Genomic DNA, 22,971 nt, shown 5'->3' with positions numbered 1-22,971 from the left:
CGCATGCAACTGCCATGAAATAATGCTTATCATATGTGCGACCATCTCATAGAAGGAGATTCGAGTCACTTTGAAATTTCAGTGACTATACCTTCAATACTGACAATTGGGCGAGCTGTTACGGATTAATTAATATGAAAACGGTCAGACGGAAATTTCAGTGACTATACCTTCAATACTGACAATTGGGCGAGCTGTTACGGATTAATTAATATGAAAACGGTCAGACGGAAAGAGTGATGAAAAGGCTGAAAAACACACAAACACTGCGCTGATTTTCAGTATTTCTGTCTCTTCCCATCACGCCGTTTTCACGATCGTGTAGCGAATTCAACAGTGAACATAAAATCTGGACAAAATGCGAGAAGTTATTTATTTATTATCAATTTAGGGCTCATCCCTGCTAGCTGCGAACGGCGGCTGGTTGCAAACGTCGTTGAAATCCAGCGGCCATGACACCACCTTCCCGTTTTCTCTTATCTTTGGTTATTTTACTAGTTCCCTCCCTTCAGCCCGCGGCACCTTTGTCATTAGTTCTGGTTGTTTCCGAATGCTGTCGCGTTGCGGTGGCGTGCGTTTACCCGCAATGCCATGTGGTACTGATGTTTGTTGCCGTGAAAAGCACGTGTGTCCCTTTTATTCAGAGAGTCGGGTTGTTTGGTCATTAGCGGTACGGGGCACAGACTCAAACTTACCTCAGCAAAACATGCAGAGACAAAAAAGTGCAGAAAAGCGGCTGGTGGGTGACGACAAGATTTCATTTGAAACAAATATACGTGGCAGCCAACACACACATTGCGAGCGACTCACAGGGACAAAGTTAAGGTGGGTCGCTTTTGACAGCTATACGGTAAACAAAAAAAAAAAATGGTGGGGGGGGGGGGGGGGGTAAACGCTTCCTTATACTCGTCTCTGTTTTCTTCTTATTTTTTATTATTGTTTCGTTATGCCTCCAGCTTGTGAGCCCAAATTTTGTCTTCCCTGTCTACTTCCAGTCTGTGCAGCAGACCATAAAACCTTTCGTTTTGGTCCTTTGATGTTAGCCGCTGTACAGGCACTGGCGAATCTTCGTTGCACACCAACGTGACCGTCTTCTGGCAGTCTCTGTCATCTATTATTGTTTATTTTTTCTGTTATATATTGTCTTCAAAGCCACCCGTGCTCGCTCCAACAAAGGTATTATGCACTTGACTGTCCTACAGCAGCTGTGAAAGCGATTGTCACGCATGAATATATATATATAGCTTGAGTTGATCCCCGCCATTTCGTGGTTTTGTTTCTTGAGTTAAAGAAAACTTCAGTTGTAGCTTCATTCTTCGAGATATTAGTCACTCCAGTGATCAGCCTTATATATACATCAAGTTTATGACATTGCCCTGCTAAGAACTGTCAAGAAATTTGCAAGCAACTTCTAATGAATATATAATTCCACAGCCTTTTCAACAAAGTTACGAGGAGTACGTCAGTATATTTGTAGAATCCGCTAGTATCAAGCATCCGAAGCTGAATTACTTTTTGGCACAGTATCATGTATCAGACATCATGAAAAAGATGCAACGTATGTTTTTACATGCACTTCTTGTGTATAAAGGACATGAACGTGTATTGTCAGATGTTTCAAATCAATACCTGTCAAGCATTTTCTGCTAAGAAAAATCAAAGGTGCTGAATGTCACAGAAATCAATATGTTAAAATAACAAACGATGAATTCATTACACGCACACAAATATAACAACCACTTTTTCACAGATTCAGCGCCATATAATTTTGCTACGCGCATTGTGGAATATTCTTCCAGACACAAAGCAAAAAGTTAGTCCTGGAAAGAAAAAAATGCCAGGAGCTCAGCACGTACATGGAAACTTAAGTGGCTATTTAACCAGATTACGCGAATGGACTCGACTGAATGCATGATATGTCATGACTGCGATAGATGAGATAGAAAAAAACCGCTTAGAGCAGCTGAGTGAGATCGCTGTTGTGACCACCACCAACTAATTTGTTGCGGTTGCTGCCCTCCAACAGAGCAGCCGGCACCCGTTTCCCCTTCCCCGCTCCATCGCGCCACAGCGGCCGCAACTGCAACTAGGGCCAACACGCGCTCTCCCACAGAAAGCTGCGCGACACAGAAGCCATGCGCTTTTTCATCCAGCGGCCGTGGTATGACATGCGATTGCAAAGATGCCGCCGGCGGCTGCCGCGCTTAGCCATAACCATGGCAACCACAGCCATAACCATGGTAACTACGGCCAAGTCTTCAGGTGAAGGAGACTGTCGTGCCGTCTCGATTTTCATTAAAAAGTGCGTCAGTGCAGAGCGCGCTGTGGACCCAACTCCCCCGTTCTAGTACACTCTGCTATAGGAGTTTTATGCCTCGTAAATATCTGGCTGCAAAACTTTTACAAATCGGTCAAGCACAAGCCTTGTTATAGGTTTTGCCACGGGCTCCGAGCACTTTCTCTTCTTTGTGATTCCCTGCTGTGCGCAGTGCTATATATTTGCCTCAGGAATATAAATGTTTATCCACATGTGCGGATCACATAGCACTAATGCTCGGTTAATTTTATTGCCTTGTAAACAATGAAAGGATCAGTCAGAATATATGTGCTTATTTTCCACCATATATCTCAGTTGCTTTAATTATTCAAGGCCAGTAAACAGGCTCAGACTTCTTTGTTACGCCTTCCAAACAAGCTCGCTAATTCGTGCAGAAGGTCGCGGCGATCACATTCTGCAAATATCACAGCACTGCTGAAGTTTAATGTTTGACGAAAGCCCGTCTGGTCGGGATGATTCATGGTGAAGGTGAAAAACCCCGAGGCACTGCGCCGACCAAAGTGAAAATTAAAACACACAGAAAAAAACGTTTCGGCTTCCACACAGAGCCTTGTTCACAAGTGAAATGAAAAACATGTGTCAAGCAGTTCGCCTTATGTGTGCTTGAATATGTCACGCAGGCAAGCGCGCATAAACTGGCAGCAGATTACCATCGCTCCTGTTGATAGAGCGCGGTGTGGTCTGTATCATGAGCGACTCAAGATAAAGATGCCGTGACAGTCCTTTTTCTCTAGTGAGAACACATGCCCTCCCCCAGTCGATTGTGTGTCCACCTGACGCATGCTCAGCCAAAGCACTAGAGTTCACATTTCCTTTCCTCACGTCATAATTGTGCTGCTTGAGACGCCATTCAAAGTCACCAGTTTCACCAATATATAAGTCGTCACAATGCATGGGTCCAGCATACACCACACCGGGGAACTTCACTTTGGGTAGTCTGTCCTTCACATTCACGAGTGATTGTCGCAGTTTCTGGTCTGGAACATGTGCCACCTGGATGTTGTATGAATGCAGAACACGGCTTCTTGTGTTCTTGTGTTATTTCTTGTGTTCTTCTTAACTTCATAATCAGGCATGTTTAATTAGCGAACTTTTGAAGCAACAAAGCTGGGCAAAAAATTCCAATGAGACAGTTGTAGATCAATTTGCAAAACGTCCTATTAGACAGTTTCTAACTTTCTGTGTATTAAACATTAGTGTTTTTCTGCTTAATACGGATGCCCGCGTAACACAAAAAATACGTGACATGCCCGCTTGCGCACCTATGCGCGCCGTGATTGCAGTGCTCTGAAACGTTCCGCATACAAATGATACATTTCCTTTGTGGAGGTTCACTACAGCGATAAGCAGACACAGCAGTTATCGCTTGTGCTGCCGCTAGCAAAATGTGCGTCATCGCACAGCCCTGTCAAGGCAGTATCCCCGGCCGAATGCTATGGTCATTTTCATGTGGAACGTTAGGGAGTACTGCAATACAGTGCGCAAGCAGGCATGTTATGTGGTTTTCTTCTTGTTGTTTGTATTTTGCCTGCATCTGTAGTAAGCAGAAAAACACTAATATTTAATAAACAGAAAGTTAGAAACTGTCTAATCGAACGTTTTGTAAACTGATCTACAACTTCCTCATTGGAATTTTTTGCCCAGCTTCATTGCTTCAAAATTTGGCTAATTAAACATATCTAATTAGGCAATTAAGAAGAACACAAAAAATAGTGTGACGCACTCCAGGCAATAGTCGGCAACCTGCATTTGGTCGCGTTGTCATAGAGTACGTTGGCATATTTTCAAACTCTAGCTAGAGATAGCTGGGGCACCCTGTATAAACCTTGCAAGGTATTGTTACAGCAGAATAGCATGCATGAGCATGATATATACTCACCTCTTTCCATTTACAGAGTTCTTTGTTAAGCTCCGACTTATCCTGATATGCACGCTCCAGGAGACGCTCTAGTTCCTCAATCTTCCCCCTATAAAATAAAGGCTGCTATTAAAAGACTGCTTCAAGACCATCTATGCAATACTGTCAAATAAATTCTGCAGGTGCCACTAAAAGTATTCAAATGTCTAGTAATGCAGAAGCAACAAAACCACAGAGGTCCCATGCATCATTCCGCTGCCTTCCGCAGGCATATAAGACAAGCTGGGCAACATTCACTCTGCCTGCCCTCAGACACTGAATGACACACTTTGCTGTTTACAATATTAGACATGAAAATGCATTCTGAAAGATTGTGCTGCAGCAATAAATGAACATAGGCTTGCGCAGGGTTCTCCATTGGGGGGGGGGGGGGGGGGAGGGCAAATTTTATCAGTGCCCCCATCCTCCCGTTCGTAGGGTCAGAAAGAAAACGAGCTCCTCAATGGATGCAAAAATGAAAATGAAGCGATGATGTGCTTCTTACACAGGACTGACATTGGTCCCCGGCATTCTGGGGTAAAGGTGGGAAGAAAAACAGTTGTTTGATAGCAGCATCAGGGGTCCTCAGTCGTGATTATCATAAAAAAAAAAAAGCGTAGCCATAACCCTCCGCACTAAAATTGATGTGAAAGGTCCGTCTAAGTAAAGGTATGCGACAGAATTGCACCTCCCTCTAGATGATGGGGAGGGGGGGGGGGGGCTTTCCGTCACCTGGTTATGTAAAAAGGAGTCTTGCTTCTTTTTCTTTGTGCATCACAGATGCCACAAATGTACGACCAGAAATGAAATGTGGACGTGTGTTGAAAACGGGAAGCTTGAAAACTTGGAATTTTTATAAATTATTTTTCCCCCTCCCCCCAACGTCTCTCTCAAAATGTCCACCGGACAGCATATCATATACAGGGTGTTTCAAGAAATGTTTCCAAAATCCTCAAAAATCAGGGAAAGACTATATTTATTAGACACCTTCACAGTTGCTTCTTGTATAGCCACAGGCATATTAAGATTGCTAAAAACCTCATTTGGGGCAGTAATTAAGGAAGTTAAATTAACTTTCTAATTAGTTGAGTTAGGCAGCTATATCAAATAGGAGTACTGAAGTCCTTCATGCGAAGAACCCACTGCAGCTTTGAGATTTCGAAAAAGCGGCCTCTAGTGATAACTGTGAAGTAATAAATTTACCCAAATTTAGCGGCAAAACCGAAATCGAAATGTGGAAGAGCGCTACTGCCAAATTCTTCCGAAGATGTCCAGAATGAGTGTGTGTCCTACACCTGTGTAATCGTTGTCTTGAACAGTGACGTCATTCTGGTCGTTTGCTTGTTGTGCTCATTGGTGCTTCAGTTTCGGTTTCATCGTTGAATTTGGTTGAATTTCATTACGCCACAATAATTACTAGAGGCTGCCTTTTCTATATCTCAAAGCTGTGATGCATTCTTCATGTGAAGAACTTAAATTCTTCCATTCGACATAACCGCCTAATCCACTAACTAAAGTAAATTTAATTTTCTTAATTACTGTCCCAATTGATGTCTTTAACCATCCTAAGATGTATCTGTGAAGTATCTATGAAGGCAGCGTGCAAATATCGCATTTGCTGATTTTTGAGGATTTTGGACAGATTTCTTGAAACACCTGGAATATGCAGTGGACTCTGATTAAACAGAACCTGAAGGGACCAGGAAAAGATGTCCCATTTAACAGGAGTTTCGTTCACTGAGAGATAAACAGGAGTACAGAATACAAGTATGAAACTAATCATATCAGAGGCAGCAGTTCCATTTAAGAGATTTCCATTTACAGAGTCTACTGTATGTATATATATAGGTTTAAATGCACAGATATACCCGATAAAGCGTACAGGAAGACAACCGCGGCTATAGCTTAATTGGCAGAGGATCGGACATGATATTCAAAGGTTGCAGATTCATTCCCTGCCAGCGGCAAGTTGTCCTTTCATCTACTTTATTTCTTCACATTGTCATAATTACTGCAAATAACGTCCCCTATACTTTCCTTGGCTTGATTGTTCGTTCTCATTAAATGCTGTGTCTAACAAAGAAAAAAGAACTCTTAAATTCCTCTTCTTTCGTTATATATATCTATCTACCGAAACCCGATTTTATGAACTTCCCGATCTAACAAAGAAATTTCCATTTCCCAGCACGTACCCATAGGGTTTAATGTCATCAACTCGAAATAATGAAACTTTCATGGCACCGAACTCGATTTAACAAATAAGCAAAAATGCAGTGATTACTTTCCAATTTTTACACAGACAGCTTTTCTTCGGACATGAACTGTAACATTATTCAGTTAAAACATCCAGCCACCCTAGTCAAGACACTAGTTTTATTTTGACAAGGCTGCACAGGTGCAGTCTGTAGTGCTTTTACATATCAAATGGCGCTGGGTAGTAGTGGTTTGTTTGTTGTCCCTGCAAATAGTCCCACAGTGACATGGTGGTTGCTTTCGTTATTGAATGGTTTATGCGACAGATGGCACTGATCATCTCCACTGAACTTTCTTGCTCTGCCTGCTCGTACAATAACTGCATTTGTTCACCCTTTCTTTGAATATCCGCAGATTGTCGTAGCTTCACGTGAGCGTCTACCTCGCCTGTATCGCCTGGATTTGGGAGGAACACATGCCCACGGGCTGCCCTCGCGGGCTTTTCACACACGTAGGCATGTATTAGTGGCAAATAAAATGCCACGGTAGCTTTCAGGCAACGCTACGTTACAATTCTAAACTCAAACGACTGAGAAATCCGTGCCTAGATTTTACGAATTTCTCAATTTAACGAAATAATTTGAGCGCCCTCATCACTTCATTAAATAAAGATTCAACTATACGCGCGCGCGCGCGTGTGCGTGCGTGCGTGTGTACGCATAAAAATTCCCAATAAAAGTTGTCTGACGTTCAGTGCTCGTCCACATGTCTTTTTCTTGCAAAAACTGCAGTTTTTGCAAGAAAATTTAATTCTATTTTTCGCCTCCAGTGATACATTACCATTAAATTTTGGATTAATATAACAGCTTAGTTTGGAAGAGAATGCGTTCCATCACTATAAGGTACTGGTGAGTGGAATGCAATAGTACAAGCACGTGCAGACAAATATGGTCATTTCATGCTGCTGGACCCTGCTCTTTAAAGTTAAGTTGAACATTCCCGAGTCAAATCCCAGCGTGACGTCGACCCACTCACGAATGTTCAACATATCGCTACTTTTGTTCAAATAGGCTTAGAACACCCATTCTTGTTTTACTACATATGTCTCTCATTCCAGATTATTGCAATATGCTGGCGTACTTTGTAGCCCTCTCAGTTTAGGAAATCTTGCTCCTAAGTAGTACATAAAATGTTTGATATTTTAAAAGCATGTTTTGCTAGAACAATAATTGCATATTTGAAATCAGCACACAAATATACATAATCTCAGTGAGTCTCATCACATCCCTTAAAGAAAACCAGATTTTGCAGTACTACTTCACACACCTAAACAAAGCTAGCATGCTTTATTCAACCACAAATAAAAGGGAAAAGTTCCTCTGACTTACCTATATCCGTCAAAGAGGGCATCTCGTTCCTTCAGAGCATCAGAAATTTTTTTGATTTCCTCATCAATGATTTTGTGCTGAAGCAAAAAAAAAATTCGAATTTTTGAAAACCCACTTCCGATGTCCTTAAAAAATCAATTAAACTAAAACTACGAGGCATTTGTATACTTGCAAACAACCGTAATTACTAATGACATGGACAGTTGAGATTGCTATATCTTTAATACAACCAACACTAATTTTCAAGACAACTGTACCAGGTTATCTGAAAAGGTAATGTCAATTTTTATTCGTTATGCTTCTTTAAACAAACTATGAGAAAGCAATTCAGGCTCATATACAATATCGTGCATTGTCTACTAATGCTGCTAAATTTTTCTGGGTAGGTTTTTGTAGGTAATTTTCTGTAATTTTTGTAGGTTCGACGAATAATTGCTGGGGTTTTGTGTGCCAAAACCATCATATGATTATGAAGCACGCCATAGTGGGGGACTCCAGGTTATTTTGCCAGGCATGAATTTCTTTCAGCCATCTAGCATTTTGCCTCCATCAAAGTGCAACTGCTGCGACTGGGATCGAACCAGTGGCTTTCGGGTCAGCAGCCGAGCGCCGTAACCACTGCATCACCACGGCAGCCAAAGCGGACTACCGTAAAATACTGAGCTAGTGCCCCTACCCGAGCGAGAACCCCCTTCCCCTTTTCGGGAGATTTGAAATATGCGCCAATGACCAAGCAAGCACCCCACCCCCTCCCCTCCCGCCATTTTTTTTTTTTCAACCTGTTCTCGGTTACAGAATCCTGCCGCAGCAGTTCTTAGGAACCCAAGTTCTGAGAGGCTTAAGATGTCTGCACGATTTCTTAGTACTTTTACAGTGTAGTGCCTCGAGGTTGCATTCCGAGTTGTCACAAATTATCGGAACATTTGAACGTCTCTCCCCCCTGACCAAAACACATGACGTTTCCGACGAGGATTCCCTCTGGTTCAGTAAAAATAGTAAATGCATGCATATTCAATAAAGCACTTCATCAAAGCACAGGTGTGAATTCTTCTTAGAGGCTCTTCCACTGCCATCTTGAATTTTGGTTCGTGACTGAATAAGGGCCCCCGCTCCAAATCCTTTCCGTTTATCTTTCACCGCTGGGGGGGGGGGGGGGGGGGGGCTTGCTCGATACTTTACAGTAACTGGAAAGATAAGGTGCCCTTATAAGCATCCTACATCCGCTGGGGTCACCACTATATCAGTGTGATAAGTGTCACTACGTGGCCTTTCCCTCCACGGTCTGTAGCATGCTCCGATGTTACGGTGATACACTTGCCTGTGCGCAGTCAGTGTGCCTCTCTATAATAGCATGATACATAATCATTTGAAGGCAATGTAAATTAGAGCCCATTTCTAGCGCAAAAGAAGGTGTGCCCAGTGCAGGAAGAGAATTGAAGTTGCAAGGCAGGCTTGTTGGTATGGCATATTTGGATAACAATGGTAGTGGAAAGAAAAAGGACAAAAGAAGGCAATAAAGAGACACACACAGTGCTTCACATCCAACAAATGTTTTATTATCTGGCGCTACATCGTTCTTATACACATTTTTGCACACCGCTGCAATTAACACATGGAGGAACACAAACAGTGGTTCATGGGCATTTTTTAGGCCACTAATCATGCATGGAGAACGTATCAGAAAAGGAACAAGAAAATTCCTTTCACCTTTCAGCCCATGCGCAGGTATTGTAACTCCTTTCTTCAGAGCGCAATAGATGGACTGCTGACACATGCACATCCATTCAGCTTCTGCAATCAAACGTGTTACGTCACAACCAATCCTACATAAGATGGTGGTATTTTGAAAGCGTGAACTACATTTGCATTTCTTGCAATGCAGAGACAGGAATCTGTCTGGCGGTGTCTTGGTCACTTTGTTGCTATGCTCACGCAGCCTGTCATTTATGCACCTGTCCGTCTGCCCTATGCAACTCTTTCCACTATCGATAGGCACTTCACATGTTAGTTCAATTTTTCTTGACTGCATATCGGACAAGTTTCAGAATGAGTGTGCTAGTGTTTTTAACCTTGTACGCGGCTGCCTTAGTCCACTTGAACTAGCATGTGAAATCCCTATTGAAGGAACCATAAGGTTCCTTGACATTTACTTCGTGTTTAACGACTAGCGCACGTGCTGGTCATATCATCCTAGAGCTAACAAGCCACTTCTGGCATTTCATTCATCTCACTCTAAACTCGTAAAAAGGGGAGTGGTAAAAAAAAAAAAACTTTGTCTTAAGAACGCCTAGCAGAAGTCATGTCCACAACTAATGAATGCAAGCTTCAGGTTGCAAACCACACGACTTCAGAAGGCTGGCTACCCAAGTCATGTCTTAGTGTCTGTAGCAGAAAGCATGCTCAAACAGGTACGTCTGGGTGAAGACGTGTCCTCAACAAGAGAGGAAGTTAGTCATAAGAAGAGTGCTGTAGTTCCGAACATTCACTGCTTCTCTCACAAGCTTAAGGAAATAGCACAGTGAGCAGACATCAACATGGTTTTTTCAGTGCTGAACAAACTAGGTGGCCTATGCTGGAAAACTAATCCAAATGGAGTAGCGAAACCTAAATGTGCAAAACAACACACCAACAGATACGTGGATTGCTGTACGAGCATTGTACACTGGATTCCGCTAAGCTGTGGAAAGGGTTACATAGGACAGACAGACAAGTGTATATACGACAGGCTGCGAAAGCATAGCAACAAAGCGAATGAGACACCGCTAGACGGATTCCCGTCTCTGCATTTCAAGAAGTGCAAATCTAGTCCACGCTTTTAAAATACCACCATCTTAGGTAGGAATGGGTACGAAGTAACAAACTTGATTGCAGAAGCTGAATGGACAGATAGAGCTGGTAGTGCATGTGTTAACAGTCCGTCTATTGCACTCTCAAGAAAGGAGTTGCAATACCTGCACATGAGCTGAAGGGTGAAATGAATGAATTTCCTTGTTCCTTCTCTGATATGTTTCCATGCATGATTAGCGGCTCAAAAATTGCTGATGAACCACTGTTTCTGCTCCTCCACGTGTTAGTTTCAGCAGTGTGCAAAAAAGTGTATAAGAACGAAGTGGTGCCCGATAAAACATTTGTAGGAAGTGTAGCGTTGTGTATGTCTCTTTGTCACCTTCTTGTGTCCTGTTTCTTTGCGCTACCATTTTTATCCAAGCAGGAAGAGAGGCATCAGCATGGTGAAATCCGCTAACAAAAGTGAACATTACCCCATCAGCAGCAGAACAACCACAATTGTAGCTTAGCTGCTACGGTGTTGCACTACTAAGCTCAAGGACGAGGTTCAATTCCTTGCCATAGAAGCCACAGTTCTAATGGGGCCAAAATGCAGAAACTCCTCTGTACTTCAGTTTAGGTGCACGCTAAAGAACCCCAGTTGGTCAAGATTAATCCAGAGTCCCTCATGCCACTCCCAATAGTCATAATTTTGTGCATGTAAAACCCCACAATCTAAATAAACATTTTAAGAGCATAAACAAAAAAGAGTGGGGGGAGGGGGTAGTAGTATGTAATGTGAGGGCATTAGAAACTGCATGCAAGTGACCGCCCCCACTCTTTTGCCCCAGGCAGTGATGTGATTGATCGAAGCCATTTTGGCGCAGCTTCTGGAGCACATAAAACTCCACTTTGGAGCAGCAAATGAGCCTTGTAGAGCATTTACCAGTCCCACAATTTCGAACACTAATATTTGTCTCTAATATGGAGCAGCTGTACCATGTTTAATGAAATGGATATATGCATAGATGAATGCATGTTTATTTATAAAATTCCAGAAGGTGAAATTAGCATGCTGCTCATCGTTTTCTTGCACCTAACCCTCAGTTTCTTCAGTTCCGTGACCATCGGTCCCCTCACATTTGCCTGCAATACAGTTCATATTTGTAATATATCAGGCTTTCTCCGATGCTCTAATTACTGCATGAAAGTGCAAGCTGCATATATATTCCACGCAATTTCTTTTTACTATAAAAAAAAAACTATTCTGATGTTTGTACTTTAAGTACAACCTAAGTCTATGTTGTACGGTAAAGCTAATGCTGTCGCGTTTCATGAAGAGAATCGTTGGGCTGCTGTTTTGTGGGCAGTTTTGTGGACGAAATACAAGGTTTAATACTTAAAACTGGTCCTTTGTGCCCTAGATATTCGCTGTGTTTAATGAAATTCGCAGTAATTGAAGGCATCGTAAAGTTCTTTAACATGAAATTTTGCTGCACTCGAGAAGCAGGATCGAGACAGCTGTATACATATGCTGCGACTCGTCTTCTGAGCAAAATTTCACAGGCGTCTGTCCCAGCTGAAAATGTTAAATCCTGATCGCAGTACCGTATTAAAACAAGCACACAACATGACCTCTTCTTCAAGTTAATTAGAACGAAAAGTAATACCACTTTTTATGGGAAAAAAAAAACAGCGGTCTTTTCAAGCACATACACTTAACTGCTCACTGTAATTAATGCAATGAAACAAGTCAGAGGCTGCCATCCTACAAAAACCTGTAACTGCGCCACTTTTATCGAACTTCGCAACAGTTAGAAACTTTATTTACTCGATTTTATAAAGTTATGTTGCAGAAAGAGATAGTAGTAGCCATAGAAAACTTTATTTACGCAGTATGGGTAGTTGGCACTGCTTGACAGAAATGCACGAAGGCCTCTCCCCCCCCCTCCACTCCTTTCAGCAGGAAACATTAACATCTATAATTACCGAATTATTTCTATAGTCCTGTACATCTTTAGAAGGCAGCGGCCACGTCAAAAGTGGATGCACACAAGCCTGCACTAGTGAGCGCGTGCGCTACATTGACGTCATGAGCTGGACAGACAGTAACCGTGATGTTGGAGAGCACAGCTGAGAACATGAGTGGAACTACTTCTTTAGCCGCGGAGGCAATCAGCTGTCATGCTTCGGTCCCCTGGACTACGCCTCTCCCGTCTTCCCAAGTTTCACCCGACTATAGAAATGTAGTGGACTGCTGAAAAAAACCTTGCGCACATAAGCGTAAATTTTGATCGATCAATTAGTTATATCAAGTGCCTGTCGTATGGTTTTTCTCAAAAGGCTGCAAAAATGACATCTTGGCGCACCCTTGGTGCAAATTACGAGATATTTGCTGAAATGTAGCAGGATGTAGCAGGTTTCAACACTTGGCGCAGTTTGCCGCGGCTATCACATCACTGCCCAGGAAGTCAAGGGCAGAAAACAACACCATTCTAAATCTGAACATCGCTGTTACACTGCTAAATGAGGGGCAGTCTGGAAGCACCATCTTAAATAATGAAAGACACCTGCAATCAAAATGAAATCACCATGACTAGCGAGGCAAGGCTACACAAGTACCCCACACATTTCATTAAGGATCCGATCATGTGGCATATAATGCAATATTACAGCTTATGGACACAAGAGGAAAAAATCGTCACCCACCCATTCGTAACAAGCACAAAGCTAATCCCCACTTATGTGTTCCAGTAAGGAAAGGCTTTCAGTCAAAGCAAAATTCACCCTGGGCCAGGATTTGAAGCCAGGATGAGCATTCTTCTGAGACTTTCACTGACACAAACTAACTAGGAGACTAGCAGATCGCAACGTTAGAGCAAATTCGTCAAGTCAGCCATCCTCGATATTGGTGCGATAAATTATTGCTTAGGAAAAAGACTCATAATAGTGCTAAAGCTGTTCATTCAGATGTACCTTGTTTTAGCAAGTAGAGGCAGGCACTACCAGAACTCTATGTAGGTCGAATGATGCAAAAGTGCCAAAAACGGAGGGACACTAAATAAGGCAAAGCAGTTCTATGCGGATGCGGAAGCCCGCAAGATGGAGAATAGTTCATGAATGAGAAAAATTGTCATCCACCCATTTGTATCACAAAGGTACAAACCATCCATGACCAGGATCAGGACCAATCTTCTTGGAAGATTCACAAAGTGGGAGCAGATTCAGCTCATATGGTGAAGCAACATGCCAGAGTGGAATTGGTCCCAGGTTCAAATTCCAGATCAGGATTCACCTCTGAAGCTTTCTTTCTGAACAAATCACATGGGTTTCCTTTGTAGCTCTGTGCTCCAAATGGGTGGATGACAATTCTGCCTTTTCATGAACCTTCCTCTGCATTGCGGACTTCTGCAGAACTAATTTGCCAGTTCATGGCCACACATAAATATTGTCACATAATCTGCTACTGACTTCATCAGACACACTTAGTTGCTTTTGATTTATCTCACAAGTTTAACATCACATAGTTCAGAGGTTCTTGATTTTCTTTATGTTACAACCAGTTTACGAAAGGATCATATTATGACATTGTGTGCAAAAAAAAAGGCGAATTCCCAATGGCCATTTCAGTGAAGTGTCCTGAAAAACTGTTCGAACCTGTATTCATCAAGCATGAAAGTACCTACCAATTCTGTGAGCTGTGCAGTAGCATCAGGATTATTTTCAATGGGTTCATAGTGGTCCTGCCTCACCAGGAAGTAAAGTCGCAACCGTAACCGCAGATTGTCACGCCGAAGCAATATGATGTGCTGTAAACATATAGATGCAATAAGATAAAAATCATGAACTCGTCATTTCCTGTCAATAAACAACAGACATCCTTTCCCTGGCAGCAAGTATGGAACCCCAATGAGGCTGCTAAAAGGATATATCTTAGGGCTCAAAAGTAAGCATTTCAGCACTTGCAATCTACAAATGGCAAAAGACACAGGTTTTAACAAAATATTTCTGATTGCACACAAGGACAAGTGCTTGCTGTATGCAAGGTTTGTTGTGCAGGTTTCAGAAGCACAAATTCAAGGGTATTCAATAAGTTTCAAGACCCTGTCAAACATTTTTCAAGGGTGCAAAGTGGCATCCCATGTTGTACTCCTTTACTACAGAAACATTTCCAAAACACTTCAGATGGTTCACAATTATGTTGCCTTGCTGAGACTTCCTTGAACAGTATAGTGATGTTCTGGAGTTATGCTGCAAATAAATGGTGGCATGAGTCAGATAAATGAACCTTCATGCATTACTTGCTTGACAAAATGAGAGAAAACAAACCAAAATAAAGCACCAGAAGTGTAGGAGCTTTTGGCGTGAAGTTCTCATAAGATAAGCCAAGAGATAAAAGTAGAAGGAGTAGGCAAATTGATGTGTGGGAAGTGGAACGAGCATTAGGATGGGACTGAACAAAATCTGTGCAAACAGAGGAATGAAACCAGCACCGAGCATTGGTGTCCCTCACTCTCTTCCACTGTGGGTTTCTCCAGTTCTGCACGTGCACTTGTAGAGGCTTTAAATTCTTACGCTGTCCAGCCAAGATATATCAAGCATGAATATATAGAATTATTGTATGCATAAAACAGTAGTAATACCCCCTGGAAATCCCATGCAACAGCATAGCACTGTACTACCCATGTGAATCAAGAAAGTTGACTGATACATTCAATATCGGTGCTGCACCACTGCAAGAGAACTTCTTCAAACAGTGCTGTAATTATGTTATCAAGAGCATTTGTACTGAGAAAACTGAGAAATTTTGCATACACTACATAATGAGGCATTGAATCTGAGGGGAATTACATGCCATGGAGAATAAACTAGCAAGATGTGTGTTTGAATATATAGAGCAAGGGCCTTATTTGCACTTCATAATGATGGCTTTGCTTTATTGTGCTTCTCAGTAACACAGTACTGTAGCACGGTAAAGCACACAAACAATGGTAAGAACAGTCATGCAGTAAAGCATGAATGTTCTTACTTCTGTTTCATATCTACAATATTTGAATTATCAATATATGAAATTATTCTGCGATCTCATCCAAACGTGATACTTCCAAGTTCAAATGTATTGTTTCCAATACTGACGAGTCTGCCAGTTTCATGCTGGTAAACCATATAAAGTGGGTCAAATAACCATGAAACCACTTTCATGAAATTCAAAGGTTTTCTAGGGAGAACAACAATTCCTGGACTTTCAGGGGCCCTGAAAACAATTTTTAACCTGTACACACCCTGTGTGTGTATGGCAAGAAATGGATATGGTAAAAGGTGATTAAGGAGAAAAACCTATTTAAAAAGGCCAAAACCATCTGCCATCAAAGAAGACTGCAATTATCTCGATCAGCTGCAATCGTCACACACGTGTGCACCTACTTCAAAGAATAAATACATTAAAAAGGAGAGGAAAACCGGCACTATTTATCCTACAGCTAGCTCGAACAAAATCAGCTGCTTTTCCAGGCAACAATGCTCTGTCTTTTTGGCCATAATGCCTAGTGATCAAATGGAACTCCTTTGCATGCACGGTGCTCATCTGCATGAAGCTATGTTAAAAATGTGCCGAGGTGTTGCCACACTAAGACAATATTAATACAGATAGGATGCTAATGTGTATAAACCGACGTTCACCTGATGGTCTGTAGACAATATGTTTCCGACCTAGGCCTGTCTACACAAACATATTGACACCAGGATTAAATTTTGCCATTTGAAATCGAAGAATAAATTTCAATAGAGCTGCGCATCCCCACCATTGGATGTAGCAGGAACAGTGACTATTTGTGACTCAGTGATTACTCAGTGAACAGTCCCAATGCCCTATACAGCCCTGCACAAGGCTAAACAGCTGACCGAGATAGCTGCTAAGCTACAAATGGTGCAGTTGATGCAGCTTTAGTATAGCTTGATGTACAGCCTTGCAAGGTCACCTGCACATGCTTTCATAGTTCACACAAGCACACTGTTGGGACTAAGCTCCGACTACATTACGCTAGTGGTATTCAGCGACATTTTCAAATTGGTTGTGAATAGTACGAAACATTGGTGTCAAATATCAATGTACAGTCGCATGCAAATTTTAAAGACTACGAGAGTGCATGATAAGCTGCATCACTGCACCTTCTGGTAGTTTTATGGCTAACTCTGAGAGTGTGTACAGTGCATGCGCGTCCATTTCAACCTGCCACTCTGACAGTTTCAACTGTGCGCACAAGAATGTGGGATGAAGTGCAGCATATCACTTCTGCCGTAACCGTCAAAGTACCCGTCCAACGATATATCATTACAAAAATATGTCATCTGTACAAGTGAAATACTTTCGTCATAATATCATCACTTGGCACTTGCACATCGACTGCAGAAGTCCTTGTGCTCTCCTCTACATTCCAATGCCTGCGCAGTTGAAGCGATCAAAGTGGCAGGTAGAAAAGGACATGCCTGCACTGTACAGGCTCTCAAAGTGAGCTGTAAAACCGTCAGAAGGTGTAGCAATGCAGTTTGGCACACGCTTGAATGGTCTCTAGAATTGTGCACGCGCCTATGCATACAAATACAGTAGAACCTCGGTGATACGAACTCGGCTGATGCGAATTCATAAAATTCCCCGGCCGAATTCCATTGTGTCCAATGGGCCAAAAATTGGATGTTCCGAACACTTTTCCGTGTTGCGACGGGTGACAAGAACTTTAGCAGCAAAACAGTCAAGCGACAGCGGAGAGCAACAGGCTCTGGAAGCTTCGGAAGTATGCGTGCGGCCAGTGCACATAGAGTCAGAACTGTGGTTATAGTTTGCCACAGCCGCTGTTGATGAAGCCGCAGTTGCTATCAACGCGATCACATATGGCGACTACGAAACTTCGAAAATACATGCGTATCCAACGCTCACCGAGTCAAAAGCAATGATGCTTTCGCCACTGCTGTGGACAAACCCGTAGCAGACGCGATCACAGATAGCAATGATGTAGTTCTGAAGGCATGCACACAGCCTGTGTGCACGGATTGAAAACGAAACTACAGTTTGCCGCAACCACTGCGTACAAAACAGCGGTCGCTTTCCCACGCAATCATCAATAGCGATTATGCAGCTACGAAAGTACACAGCTAAGGCAGCGGTAGCTTAAAGGCAACAAAGTTGTAAAAAGGCACGAAGTGTTTCGGCGTTCCAGTCATTCGCTTGTGGACTATGGTGGAGCGGTCTACGGCACTTAGTTCTCATTTGGTCTAAAGCGAAGCTCTGACGCACGCATTCGCGGCAGCCAGCTGCACTGTCCCTTATTGGTTCATTCGCATGTGTCTCAGAAAGACATACGCGAGTTCTTTCAACAAAAAAAAAAGCGTTTTGTGTTTATATCATGGTTTGAAAATGAATTTTTCTAGTTTTTTTGGCAATGTGAAATTTAGGGCGATACAAATATTTTCGCTCCCCCTTGAAATTCGTATCACGGAGATGCTACTCTATTTACTCTAAAACAAAGGTAACAGCCAATATTCAGGTGTAAAACAAAAATTCATATCTATTCATGATATAATGTCAAAGACAACTGAAGTGTAAAGTGACCACATCTTTTTCCAAAGCTAAGCAGTCGGGACCATTCCTTTGCCTCAAAGACACCAGATGTGTCCATGCCATGACAGCTGTGCTAATGCATATAAGGCCACTTGGACACACATTGTTGTAGTGCACAAAGTCAACAGGAAGATCACAATAGCTACACTACTTTATTCCACAGCATTATGTCCCTTTCAATCGCACTAATCTTTAAGTACTGAAGCGTGTGGTGTCTGCATTCTCCCTTCGATAAGAGCTGAGCTTACCACATTTTAAAGCATAAATTTGGAAAACAAAAAGACGTATTCAAGCTATGGTTATGAATATACAGTAAGCTTCCCTTAAAACAAAATTTTTGCAGTGTAACTGACCTAATCCAAGGTCTTTATGTAGCTCGATGGCATTTTAAGGTAAACAGCTTCTTAATGGATAATGGGCAGAGCTGGCTATTTCATAGCACCTGCGAAGATGCCTTGGTTACCTGTTAACACAGTGCTTTTTTTCGTGGTGGTGGTGACGATACCGACTCATAGCCTACAGATTGAGTTATTAGTAGATTAACGAAGCTTGATTTATCTTTGGCATACAAGACAAAAAGGAAATCCTTCCTTTCTTTCCAATTTCCGATTTCCAAATACAAGCACAAACTGCATTTACAGATAGATCTCCATATTCTCCATACTAAGTGGTAGTGTGTTCTTGAATAAACCATTCTAGCTCACCATCAAGGTCCAATATAACCTACTCCCAACAGTGGCGCAGGCAGAAATTTTTTTCAGGGGGGGGGGGGGCAACTCCTTGATCCGACATTGGGTCCGGGCAGATAAGTGGGGTCGAGTGTCATTTTGTCCTCTGTATCCCATGGGGAAAAAAAAATTCAAGGGGGGGGGATGCCCCCCCCCCCCCACTTCCCCTGGATACACCCCTGACTCCTAAGTCAATCATGCCCACCAGTAGCCTGATGTCACAGCAGTGGGTGTCGCAATGATGCAAGGCCCACCAGTTGAGCAAAGAATGCATCTCGATAAGATAACCTTTACACAGCAGCAACACATATATTGATGCACAAAAGGCGCTCATAGCACTACCACAGCTACTGCCACTCAGTTTCATAAAAGAGGACATGTGGACAGAAGGACTGCCAAAGGCCGACAAATTTTAATCGTGAGTACGTAAGTCCAACGGTTAATATACAAACTGCCCCAGCAGATGTATTATGAACTAAAGTTACATTTAACACAAAATATTTTAATATGGCACAAAATTATTATATCCCCTTCAGGCACAGACACAGTGTTTTTGCCAGTTTTTTAACTAATGGCCAAGAAAGAGCAAGACACATTGTGCTTAAGGTAAATTGAACCACCTCCATACTCTGTGTGTCTTCGCTTAACCTATGTGCTGCGTATGAGTGCAGCCAATCACTTGGTGAAGGCACTACAATGTTTGAAGGGTCGTACGACATGCCATTTCAGGAGCAATGTGAAAAGTATAATTATTCATTGCTCAAAATTAATTTTGAAAAAAACAACAACAAATTGCACATGTATTCCAGGCTTAATATGTTATTCTTTTTATACAAAAACAAAACATGGCTGACTGTAGAATAAACAGATCTTTAATTAGATGCTAATTACGATGAATTGCTGAACTTGCACAAAACAATATATATATTACCTCCTTTTTTTCTTGAAATATAATATTGAGTGCCTTGGAATGTAAATTTGACACATTTGCAGGCGGCCAATCGTAATTCATGCCTGAAGGAGATATAATAGCAAATGCAAGATAAGATCACTTTGGTAAGCAAGAGAATGTAATAATTATCACCTGCTCGTAGTCACGGAGCGACTGGAGTTGAGCAGGTATCAGGAAGCGAAAGCTCCCTGAAACAAAAGCACATATCAGCCTCTCAACAAAGCCATGCAGAACACTTTACAGTAGTAAAGCCAACAAAAATCGAGGCACTTGAGCAACTTACCTAATTGGGTCCATCCTGCCTGTCAACACGTCATCACCCATCCTAAAAGATAAGAAAAATTTTTAAAAACCATCAGCTTTTTAGGCAATAGTATATTGTTTTTGGACCTTAACGTCTATCATTTTTCACTGATCACACCCAACTCTCCAACATTTTCATGATGAATGCATGCTAAATGATACCAATATGCACTGTTGATAGGTGCTGCAACGCTAGATCCTCAGAATGATGGGCACAATATAAGTAGACACCCACCGAAGAAAAAAAGCCAGTCTTGTTGCTCATGAGCTGAAAGGAATGTGACTGATATTAAAGGGCATTCCCTCACAAATCTTTTATCATCAAAATGTTTACCAAAGTGCTTTGTATGAATGGTGTTTGCCAATCGAATATTGCTACTAATGTGCCCTTGTGACCATATTTACACAAATTTCACTATTATATGCATTTTATTTTTGCATTAGAGTTGGAGCAAAAGTCACTGAAGTGGCTAACTCTTGTGGCAATGTAATAATAATAATAATAATTCTTGAGGTTTAATGTCACAAAACCACGATATGATTATGAGAGATGCTGTAGTGGAGGGCTCCGGAAATTTTGACCACCTGGGGGTTCTCAACGTGCACCTAAATCTAAGTACACGGGCGTCTACTTGTGGCAATGTATAGTTATATAGTATTATGTAGTTTTAAGTGGATTGTACTGCACTTTGATACACCCGCCACAGTGACCTAGTGGTTATGGTGCTCGACTGCTGACCCGCAGGTCGCGGGATCGAATCCTGGCCGCGGTGGCCGCATTTTCGATGGAGGCGACAATGCTCGAGGCCCGTGTACTTAGAGAAGGTCAAAATTTCCGGAGCCCTCCACTACGGCGTCTCTCATAATAAAATCGTGGTTTTGGGACGTTAACCCCATCAATTATTATTATTATTATAGCACTTTGATACTTTTGCTCCCTTGTCAGCAGGTCCTCCTCATGTTCTTGCTGTAATCTTATGACAAGGCTATTTTCAAGTTGGTATGCACCATCCAGCTCAAGCAAGCACAATTCTGATGATTTCACTGCATTGAGTGAGAAGTTTTATGAGAGTATGGTAGGGTAAATCAACCAAAAAGACAGATTTTTTTATTTCATTCCTAAAAAGTAATATACACTCTGAGGAGCAAAACAATGCATTGGCGAGGCATGTAGGTGCGTTCAAATCCATTTAAAAATGGCGCCACAAACCTGTGCCTCCTGCAGATGTGAGGGTTTGTTGACATGTTTTTCATCATTGTTTCTGCGTGTATATATATTTTTATGATCAATATGGCCAGATTGGTTAAATATATTAATTTCCTGCCATTTTCATAAGTTTTGATTGCGAATTCTCCCACCAGCAGGGGCGGATTATCCAGGGTTCAAAGGGTTCAAATGAACCGGGCCCTCCGGTTTTAGGGGGCCCCCAAGGGCCAGAAAAAATGGCCGACTTCGTTGTTTGTTCGAAAAAGTTTAACCCTCCTGCTGGATTCCCCTGACAGAAACAGATTGTCTATTTCAATAATCAATATACATGCTTTCTAAGAGGTTGTTCGTTGCATAACGTGCATAATCTTGAAGTCAGCTCACAGTTCTGCAGTCTCTGGTAAAAACCTTTTAACTCGCCCAAGACCATGCATCGTGTAGAGGGAAGGAGCTGATCCAGCGGATGGACAAATAGAGCAGCCTGATGAGGATTTTAGCAGCTACGGTCCACACGCAATGCGAAGGCGCATAGAGAATGGTTCCTGTTTGAAATATCGTTTAATGCCTGAATGAAAATAACCGGTATGAAGCTGACACATAGGTATGCTATAGTATGCTTTGATTATAGTGTAAACAACGTACCATGAAATATTTGTATGGTACGAAACTTCCTGATTATGCCAGGACTCCGAAGGAGTAATGGTTCGATTCTTCGCTTCTGGCATTGCCGTTCTGTCTTAATTCCTGCTTGGTGGTTATATAGGGAAACTTAAGAGACCATCACTTGGTAAAGGTTGTGCGCAGGAAATATCTACAACATATATCCACTATCTGGCCGCCAGCAGACTTTCACCGCGATTGCTTGAAGCGTTGTGGTGGGGGTCTTCAACTGACCATCACTTTTGAACTTCTTTTAACACATTTGAACTTCTAATTCATGAAAAGCTTGAAGCTTCTTGCCCTGATGTCCATGTGGCTCTTAGAATTTTTTTTGCTTAATGGTCACAAATTGCACTGGTGAACGATCATTCAGCAAACTGAAATTGATCAAAAACAGGCTTCGATCAACGATGACCGACAGCCGCCTCAGTGATTTGTCACTGCTGAGCGTAGAGACGGAGGTTCTTAGGAGGGTAAATGTTGAAGAGCTGATCAACAAACTGTCTCAGCAAAAGACCCGAAAACGCTTGTAGAAACGTACATACCTTCTTTCTCTACTTAAAAGAATAATGAAAAACAGAGAACATGTTTAATAGGTATACACGCCCCATTTCAAGGTTGCATTTCTGCGAAAGAGTTCACCAATTTTGTACACTGTGTTTAAGAAGAAATATTTCGTAAAAATATCAAGATATTCCGCATTTAAACGCAGAAAAGATGTGTGCAATGAATGTGTTTCCTTCTCCTATAGCCCTATGAAAGTGATATTGCCGGCAAAAATGTAACCCTATTACATGTTTAAAAGCGACCGATTTGTGCATAAATGAGAATATGTGTGGTCGTTTTTCGAGTCTTATTAAAAACGAAGATATTTAATTTTAAACCATCTGTATTACTTGTTGTGACCACTAGGCATATACAATA

General features: G+C 42.0%; 1 protein-coding gene across 1 annotated transcript in view; it reads right to left on the bottom strand.

Moving 5' to 3' along the window:
- The window catches only part of LOC119401993 (uncharacterized), a 160,456-nt gene extending 140,395 nt beyond the window's left edge, over window positions 1–20,061 (bottom strand). Inside the window, exons 1-4 of the mRNA XM_049417623.1 lie at window positions 20,010–20,061; window positions 14,269–14,391; window positions 7,817–7,893; window positions 4,218–4,305 (exon numbers count right to left, since the gene is read on the bottom strand). The gene's annotated coding sequence lies outside the window, so the exon portion shown is untranslated. The remainder of the gene's footprint in view (window positions 1–4,217; window positions 4,306–7,816; window positions 7,894–14,268; window positions 14,392–20,009) is intronic.
- Between the last annotated feature and the right edge of the window lie 2,910 nt (window positions 20,062–22,971).

This window comes from Rhipicephalus sanguineus, chromosome 1, assembly GCF_013339695.2.
Source record: "Rhipicephalus sanguineus isolate Rsan-2018 chromosome 1, BIME_Rsan_1.4, whole genome shotgun sequence".
Lineage (NCBI taxonomy): Eukaryota > Metazoa > Arthropoda > Arachnida > Ixodida > Ixodidae > Rhipicephalus > Rhipicephalus sanguineus.
Note: the sequence above shows the minus strand (reverse complement) of the source record. Positions and strands in the feature narration are given on the sequence as shown.